The following is a 9,431-nucleotide window of genomic DNA, read 5'->3' on the forward strand; positions in this document are numbered from 1 at the left end:
ACACGGACCTGTGGCGACTTAAAGTTAGAGGAAGAGAACCTGAGAAAACAAACAGGAGGTTGAGCCGTTAAATGGAGTTTTGAATATGTGCCCAGGGGGAAAAAAACAGAAAATACAGGTGGGTTGCAGAGAAGATAACTCGGATGAGGAGCAGCCATTAAAGTATGTTAAACTCATATGTACGTGTTTGAGTGTTGTTGGATGCCAATAAGCATTATTAAGATGTAAAATTCTAAGCCCTTTACAGTGTCCAGCAAGGGTTCTAATGATATGAATGTCTCGTTAATTATTACTGTGCAGCCAAAAAACATTTCCTTTATCTTAAGACTAGCATAAAAACGCTTGCTGCTGAGGTGGCTAACATACTGCTTGTCATTTGCATTAATTAGTTGTATACAAAGCACTTTTACATGCGCTCAAGGTCCAAATTATTATCCCCTGAGAGCCAAAATACATTTAAATCTTCCATTCAAGTGAATATTAGAAGGGTGTCAACCACTCTGGAAGGTAAATGCTTGTCATGCATTAAAACAACTGTGCAGAGTCTTTACTTGATTTTGTTGTCTGATGACTGCTCTTTGTATTGGAGTTTGTCACACATGAAGTATGAAGTATGACTTTTATTTCACCCAGAAAGACTCCTGGTCTTTTGATTGACTCGATCTCAGCCTTTTTTTGGTATTGTACTGTAACCATGTAATGGAAGGTAACCAGTCCAATGTACATGTAACTGAAGAAGGCCAATTATATTTTATATGTTTTTAGTATTTAAATAATTGTAAATGACTCAGTGCCCTGTAATCTGTCAAATATAATCGCAGGGATATTTGCAAAGTGAATTATTTTCTTATTTCATATATGACCTTTTGATAAATCCAGTTGACAGCCTACATTGTAAAGAAGGATATTAGACATTAAAACACACGTACAAGCATCAGCAATCACATTTTGGTATGCCAAGGGCCGTTTTAGAAGTGAAGCACGGGAACTATATTAGACTGTATTGAGTTTAGCTTGACTGATATTGGTTTTTTAACACTGATACAGATATCAATACCAATACCAATATCCGATACTCTCAGGTCAGCTAGTTGTTTGTGACGTTCCAAATGTTTTTTTTCTTGCTTATAGACAAGTCTCTACTGTTTCCTTTGTACTTTAGTTAACTAATAATAATAATACATTTTATTTGAGGGCACCTTTCAGAAACCCAAGGTCACCTTACAAAAGAAAAAAATAAAAGGGGCAACAGTTATAAAATACGTAAAATAAATTAAAACTGCAAATTAAAATTAAAAGTGTTTTTAGTTTGGTTTTACTTAACCATAACAGCCTTAGATGGTACATTACAGTAGATTTAGTAAACTGCCAATTTTGAAATGGCCAACAGAAGATAAACCATTGACTTTCTGCACTGAGATAAACCACTGTTTGTTTCCTTTGCTCACTGTTAAATTTAATGAACATTCTCTGGGAAGTTTGGGCTGCACTTTTGTTTCAGGCTACGTTCCAGAGGGATCAGCTAGCTACCAGGCCTGCTGCTCTGACGCTTTCATTGCATTGATATTGTCCAAGACTTTCAATAATATAACACAGTTTTTTTTGTGATTCAGTCAAAAACATATGCGGAAAGAAAATGCAAACTATACAATAAAATATGTAAAATAGCACTTACCTTCATAAACGCCGGTTGTTATGGATGAGCCTGGTTATATACTTCAGATAGTTTATGTATATCCCTCTACTCTGTTGCCCACAGTTCAGCTTTAACCTTTATTTATCAGCATAAAAAAGTAAACATAAGAGAGGCAATGCTGGAAAAAGGCTCAGAGGCCACCACTAAAGTACACTCATCACATAGAGGATAGATCCTAGGCTTGGACCTTTGGGACCTTTCCAGAAAAAAAAAAAGAGGATCTAAAAATCCTTGTCACGTACCTGCTTGTAAGCCCAGAATATTGTGGATTTTGTTAGTATTCTACTCACACATTGACCCTCCAAAACCCTTAGGGTTAATTTATTTTGGTGCCAACACTGCAAAGATGGTATGTTTTATCCAAGCTACAGTGGTAATTTTCTTTTGTGTCTGTTACTGAATAGAGGGGATGTGGCTGATTTTCCAAATAATTTCAGTGGACTGTGACAAAACAACAACAACAAAAAAAGAGTCCGCGGTTTTGTAGCTGGCATCAAAATTATAATCAGACTTTTAATTGGACCTTCATGGTGTTTTTTAATGCGCACTGTTTATATTTCTTGACACGTTAATTAATCGTTGCCCACACGGGACCTGAAAGGAAGATTGTGTTTGCTTGCCCTCATTCTGCTCCGTATTATCTTTTCTACTTTCTAAAACATTAGCAATAGCACAATAACAAGATAACAGGCGGAAAAACTAAGCAAAGTGAGAAATGAAAGGGGCAACAGCAGAGTAGCAAGACGGAGACAGTGAAAACAAGAAGCCTGTTCAATCACCGTCTGGAACACACAGCGTCTGCAGGCAGCGCAGCAGGGTCATGCATCTCTCAGCTAAATTTAAATCAAACAGAGTTGTTTTCGAGTTGAAATCAGTGTCTACTGCAAACACTGCACTGCAAAGGAACTTAGGTCTTAAGAAAGAATATTAAAAAAAAATACAGCCTACCTCTTCATTCCTCTAGAACTACGCAAGCTTGTGTCTGTTCTCAGAACAAAAATAACCATTCATTATAATGATCTGAGGGGAAAATCAATCAAATGGATTATGCAACAATCGCTCATGGTTTATATGCAGGATTATGGGAAGCCTTATTTTTCTTCCCAATATGAAGAAAAATATCTAATCTTATGTAATAAAGATAAAACAGCTGACAACACAAAGCTGATCAGTTGGGAGCTTTGTTTCTTTTATCTCAGTCGCAACAATGAAAGTCCACCAACTAGAAACATTGTTAGTTTGAGCACAAATACACAAATTAGAAATTTGTGTATTTATTAAATGACCTGACCGTTTTACCGTATATATTTTGATTAATCATAGCAAGGAAGAGCACTGGTATAACTATTAGCATAAATAACACCCTCAATTCACAACAGCTTTGCTAGTCAGACACAAAATTAGTTATGCTAGGAATGCATAGTACCTGATGCTTAAGGTCCATTTATACTCTGTTCTTGCCCTGGCAAATGTCGCTGTATGACAAAAGCGGCGTCACATCGCCTGGCACAAATCGCACTTTGGTGTTGTTTGGACTGGGTTGAAGACACCAGTGAATAATTTTTATAATATATAAGTACAAAAACATACAGATTATACAGAGGGAGATGTTACAAAATTAGAAAATTTGGAAAAATCCCTGAAAAATAAAAAACGAAACAAAAAAAGCAGCAATTTCTTCACTTCTGGTTTTGACTTCTTCCCCCTCTTGTGTTATCGCCAATGTAAAGGTTTTGTCTGAGCGGTGACACCTGTTGTTTGAGAGAATACTTCAATGAGTCTTGTGCTTTCAGTGCTGGTATAAATGGCACAGAGATGTAAGAACGCCGCCATTTGCTGTGAAACGACCAGTGCAGCGAGCATAAATGGGCCCTTACTCACTAAATGTCCCAAGTTTTGGTGACATACAAGCCAAGAGATCAGTCGATCAGACCCCTAACAACCACATGTTCCTCGGGAAAATGTATGTTCCCCAACCAGTGAATGGTTGCTTGCACTTGCAAGGTGAAATTGGTTGGAAGTAGGCTTCCACTGTATGTTGCAAACTAATTTATCAAATCAGGGTGGGATAGAACAAAGATCCAAACTTTCTTTTTGAAATTTTATTCCAGCATACTATATGTATTTAAATATAAAGATAACCAGACGATACGTATAATCAATAAACTATTTTTTGCACCTTTAAAGTTGGTATTTTTATGGTCTTAAAAATTATACATCAGTGAGTTTCATTTAAAAGTTTTGATCAAAAAATCTGAAATTTTTGGCATCCATCAAAACTGAAAAATACTACATAGCAACATAGTTCAAAGCTGTTTTGTGAAATACAGCAGTCACGATCTGTAATCTACTGATTTGTCTTTGATTTGGGACACAAATACAATCTTTCACTCAGTATTTAGGTATGAACACAAAGCTGACACCACAAAGCAAAGATGAAAACCAGCACAAAAAGACTTTAAAACGATTGCCACAGTGATTCTACTGTAGAAACATGAACAGGTAAAAACAGAGGCTCAACCTGACTGCTTGTCAGTTTGTTACCTGTTGAAGTTCAGGGTCTGGATGCTGGGCTGGGGTTGGCATTCACTCTGCTTTAACATCCCTCTGGGTTCTTGGCTAGCTTAACGTTAGCATCCTGTCTGTGCAAATGCTTGCAAAGAGCCAACTACTACTATGGATTTAGTACATTTTAAGGGCTCACGTTAAGGCACACGTTATGAAACTACAAAGTGCTGTTTATATTTTATGACTTTCATGCCATAGTGAACTTCTAACCTTTTGTGACACACCTTTGAAATATTCAGTTTGTCCTGTGACCCCCGAGCATGTGAAATGTCAGGCAATGATAACAGATTTAGATGGAAAGCACAAAGGCAGACAGCCAGTGAGGTAGGGGAAACCAGAGAGGCAGACAAGCTTTGTCCAAGGCACTGACATTTTAGGGAAGAGAATGTGAAATATTGGCTGACATTTGTGGTAGGGCGAGTGTGTGCACGTGTGTGTGCTTGTGTCCTTGTCGGTGTGCACATACGAAGACAGGAAGCCTGGAAGCAAAGAGAAAGAAAGAGCAATGAGGGAGAAGATACAGCAGACTCGATTGGAGGCAAAGGCATCCTGTTCCTACATGTATGCTGTCTGAAAAATGCAGCTATCGCCCCACTTTGTGCACATATTTTTGACAATTTAAGAGGTTCCTTGTCATGTTCATGGTCCACTGAGTTGTTTGGAAGCTCAAGCAATGTTTGTAGGGATTACAGCTCAGCAGTAAAGCAGAGTACTTCAGTAAGCAGTGCTTTTAAGCTTGTGATATTTTGACATAAAGTTATATTTGCTTTTTACTCTTCTCTTTCAGATACCATCTTGGTAATGTGTAACACTGAGTTACTGTATATTAAGTCCACACTATTATAAAGATAATGACAAGAATCAGTACATTATTTATCAAGAATAAACAGCTGATCAACATGAACTGTATCTAACTTTTAGTTAGTTATAAATATAGTTTGTAGATTGTTTACAAAGGTAGTTACTTAGAGTTATCCTAACGCCTCGTTTACACAGGCCTAAAGATCAACCTGGTTGACCCTCTAACAACCACATGTTGCGAGGGAAAAATGTATACACCCTAACTGATTGGGGAGTGGTTGCTGGAGGGTTTTTGGCAGTTGCAAGGTGTTGCAAATTTTGGTTGGTAGCAGATTAACACAGTCATCTGTAGATTGCACAGAACACACCTACATGTCTGCAAACACTTTGAGCTGTAAAAAGTGTAAAGAAAAAAAAAGATTTTTTTTTTTAAAGTGACACAAACTGAACATGGAGACAGTTAACTTTCAAAGTAAAATGCACACTGTTTAAAACATTATTGGCAGCTGCAAGGGACAGCTTTTACTTTGAAGGCAAGGATATCATCATCTTTGAGGACTTATCATGCATTTATATATTTACTCTGTATAAAATGAGTTTTTAAGTTAATTTCATCTGTGGTGTTTTATACCCTTTTGTGAATAAAAATAGTACTTCAAAGATAGGAGATGAATGTTAACATTTCAGCTATTCAGGATGGCTATTAAAACTAGCTTCTAAAATTAGCTTTCCATAAAATCTAGAATTATAACAAGATAACCCAGAGGACATTGATATTGCTTTGAATTCAATATCCCTATGGCATGATAAATGTAAGAAAACATCCTGACAGGAGAGAAAAAGATGGTCACTGTCCCCTTAACAATGGGACACAACAGCCTTCTCACCTTCTTATAGAAATTACATGCATACAAAATGCAAAACTCTTCCAGGTGCCAAAAGAACAGCTCAAAAAATTGAGTTTTATGATTCATTTTGATGTGTAAGTGGATTAAAAAGCACTTATCCAAATTGAAGTTGAGTGTCGCTTCATGTTCTGCGATGCATGACACTGCATATAACACATTACAATGCAGGAAAGTGCTGCAGGGGTGCCGCAAGGCTTTGTGGGATGTGTGAGAAAACTAGACAGGCTTTTTCTCAAATACCTACAATCTGAAAGGTAAGATTTTGATAGAACCTGACCAACTATATTAATATGTGAAAAAACAAAATTGGTGTAAAAGAGCAGCTGTAATAACTGATTGCTAATACAGGAAACAAGTTAAAATAAACAAGCTTTGTGGTTAATTAAAAACTGTTGAAGCCCTGCAGGCTGTGCTGAAAATGGGGACAGTTGAGCAGGACAGTCAAGGGCAATCCGGTGTAGTCCTCAAAACACGACTGCAACACAAACCAACAGTGGAAAAGAAACAGCCCAGTGCAGTGCAGCATAGCACTGCAGTGAGAAACAGTGAGTCTGTCAAGTGCATTGGCGGTGTTTTGGGAATTTTTTCTTCCTACCTACTGGCAGGTTTGCCTTTCTTTAGGAGATTCTGTATGCTGGCAAGAACAACAAGAAAGTATGTTTCTCTGACAGGGAAGGCAGGGATGGGAAGAGAGAGGGGAAAAAAGGGAGGGAGATATGGAAGAACAACAGAGAGGAAATCTTATGGGGAGGAGAGGAAAGCAAGGAAGAGAGATGCCAAGGTACCCTGCTGTTTTCTTTCTGACTAGAGGGCACCTGCATTTCCTCTCTATATGCTTCTGTTTTATTACACACACATACACACAGCTTTGAATAGTGGTTCGGTGGAAGCTACTGTAACCTGAATTTTTGACTGTAAAAAAAAAAGCACACACAAGTTCGGAGCCAATGATCGCGTTGTTTGATTTCAGTTTTGTGTTTGTACAGGTGAACCTCATGGACAATTCTGATAAGCAAAGGAGTCCTTACAGTCTTGAGATGCCCCAGTATGCTACTTGGAAGAAAAAAGGGTAAAAAATAAGATAAGAACCAGAAAAACACTGGCTCTTGTCTTATCTTACCCTAACCCTCCATATATTGCATTATCACTGCATAAGCTGATATGGAATACTTGTTAGCAAACAGTTTCCTGTTGTATCATCCTGCAGACACTGCAAAATTTCAAATTGCATGGATAGCGACTAAACATACAGTAATGTGCAAAACTATTGAGCCACCCTTATGTATTTATATTTTAGTACAAATGGACCCGACTTTCTTGTAAATTTTAAAGGGATCTTGAGCGATAGTTCTTCAGGGTTTTTGAAAGTCAAAATTCAAAATTTTTGTTAGGACATTAGCTCATTTTTCACTTATTTTCAGTCTAGTCCTTGTACTTGAGCATATTCAGAGGAATGTTTGTTAAGCCACTTTTTACTGTGCATAGAAAATATCTTGATGCATGCTCAATCATCCAGGTAAGCAAATCCCATAAGGTTGATTCTGTTCATCTGGACATAGCATTTTTTTTTAACCACTGAAAACACTACATCCAGATGACAAGAATCAACCTTTTGGGATATGAATAGTAAAGGAAACAGGGATGAATCAGTTTTGTGCTCACACATAGCAAAGAACTAATTTAAAATTGTATCTTTTGGCACTTTTGTTACAAGTACCCTGCAGCAAAACACACCGTTTTTTCTTTAGTTGAATCTATTGAAAATGCTAACTGTCATGTATGTTTCCATGTAATTTTGTATATTTCAATAAATAGTTTCACCCTTTTCCCATCTGTCTTGAAAAATAAAAAACTTATATAGAATTGCACTCTAGTTTTTTCTTACTGTGCTCAGTCTCCCTAAGTGAAATATGTACCTCTTTATCTGCTAAATACTTTGCTGTGTTCACCATCTAGCCGGCTAATTGTCCTTTTGAGATTGTACTACACAGTCGATATTTAGAAGACGCAGTTTAAAAAAACAAACCCCCCCCCAAACAAACGGGTTTTCTTACAATATTTATTCAGCCTTTACCATCATAGCCTCTTAATGGAGATTTTCTTGGTGCACCCGAAAAGGGAAACACCGTTTTTTTCAGAAATGCTTTCATGGGTTGTTTAAGACATTGGGAACAAACAACCAATAGGATCGTCGTGTTTGTGGTGATAATCGAAATCAGCTGCCTTATGCAAGAGGACATGATACTGATGAGAAATTTAATTGAAATAGCAAAGCTGAGCTGTGAAACCAGAACAACAAGAAAGGAGCTGAAAGCTGAAAGGAAGAACTAAAAGGAACTGTGGAGTTTAATGTGTTTGCCATGCCATGTGTGACCATTTACTGCTCTTAACATGCCATTGTGGTTATATATATATATATATATATATATATATATATATATATATATATAATATATATCTGGAGGAAACCAAACAAGTGGATGGCACAACATAGAAGTTCCACCTCATCGGGGCAGGACTTTGCAGTCTATTTACACCTACAGGCCATTGGACACTGTTTCAGTGATGGGGATGTACACATCCTGGACAGGGAGGAATGCTGGTTTGAACGGGGAGTCAAGCAGGCCATTTACGTGAAAAGGGAAAGACCATCTCTGAATCAAGGAGGGGGGCCTAAGGGTACATCTGTCGCCATCTTACAATGCTGCGATTGCCTCTGTGAATGGTACTCATGCCACTGATCAGTGGCCTTTGATCAATGGTTGTTGATTAGTGGTCATGAGAATTTGCATAATTATGATAAAAACCCAGACATCCCAGCCCATTGTTCCTTCAGTGGTGCTAACTTCAGTCGTTATGCAAATGTACTGTTTATAAGTTTGGGGACACCTGCAGTCAGCTGAGACTGAAGAGGCCACTTGGATGAGTGAGGAAACGTTTCTCCCACTGAAAATGCTACGTCCAGATGAACAGAATCAACTTTTGGGAACTGTCATAATAATTTCACACATTTCTCATGTAGTTTCATGAGTCTGTGCTATGAGATATAAAAAAAATGACATCACAAATCCTGAGTTTTGCCCCTTTCTTTCTATGGTCCTTCCCTCGTCCTCTCCTTCTGGGGCAACGGTGCCATTCAGTTTGTCCCTCCATCAGCCTCTATCTATCACTGAGGTCTCTGGCTGCCACAGCTTGCAGTCGAGTGGAACAATCATGAAGTCACACCTCAGGAACAGAACGGGCCCCTCCCGGTCGGCGGTGTCCTTGTGACGCAGCAGGTTAAAGCACAGAATGAATTTTCAGGAGGTTGAGGATTGGAAGCTGGCTTTGTTTGATCCCTTCTTCTCATGCACTATAAGCTCACTTGTTAGAGCAATTAAGCTAAACCCAACCAGCCTATCTAAAAGGATGGTGCTAATTGATGATCAGAACTAGGGACATAAATGTTCCAGTGATGG

The sequence above is a fragment of the Mchenga conophoros genome, linkage group LG17 (assembly GCF_057382185.1).
Source record: "Mchenga conophoros isolate Kocher_MC1m ecotype Shallow Benthic linkage group LG17, M_conophoros_male_GT1.1, whole genome shotgun sequence".
NCBI lineage: Eukaryota > Metazoa > Chordata > Actinopteri > Cichliformes > Cichlidae > Mchenga > Mchenga conophoros.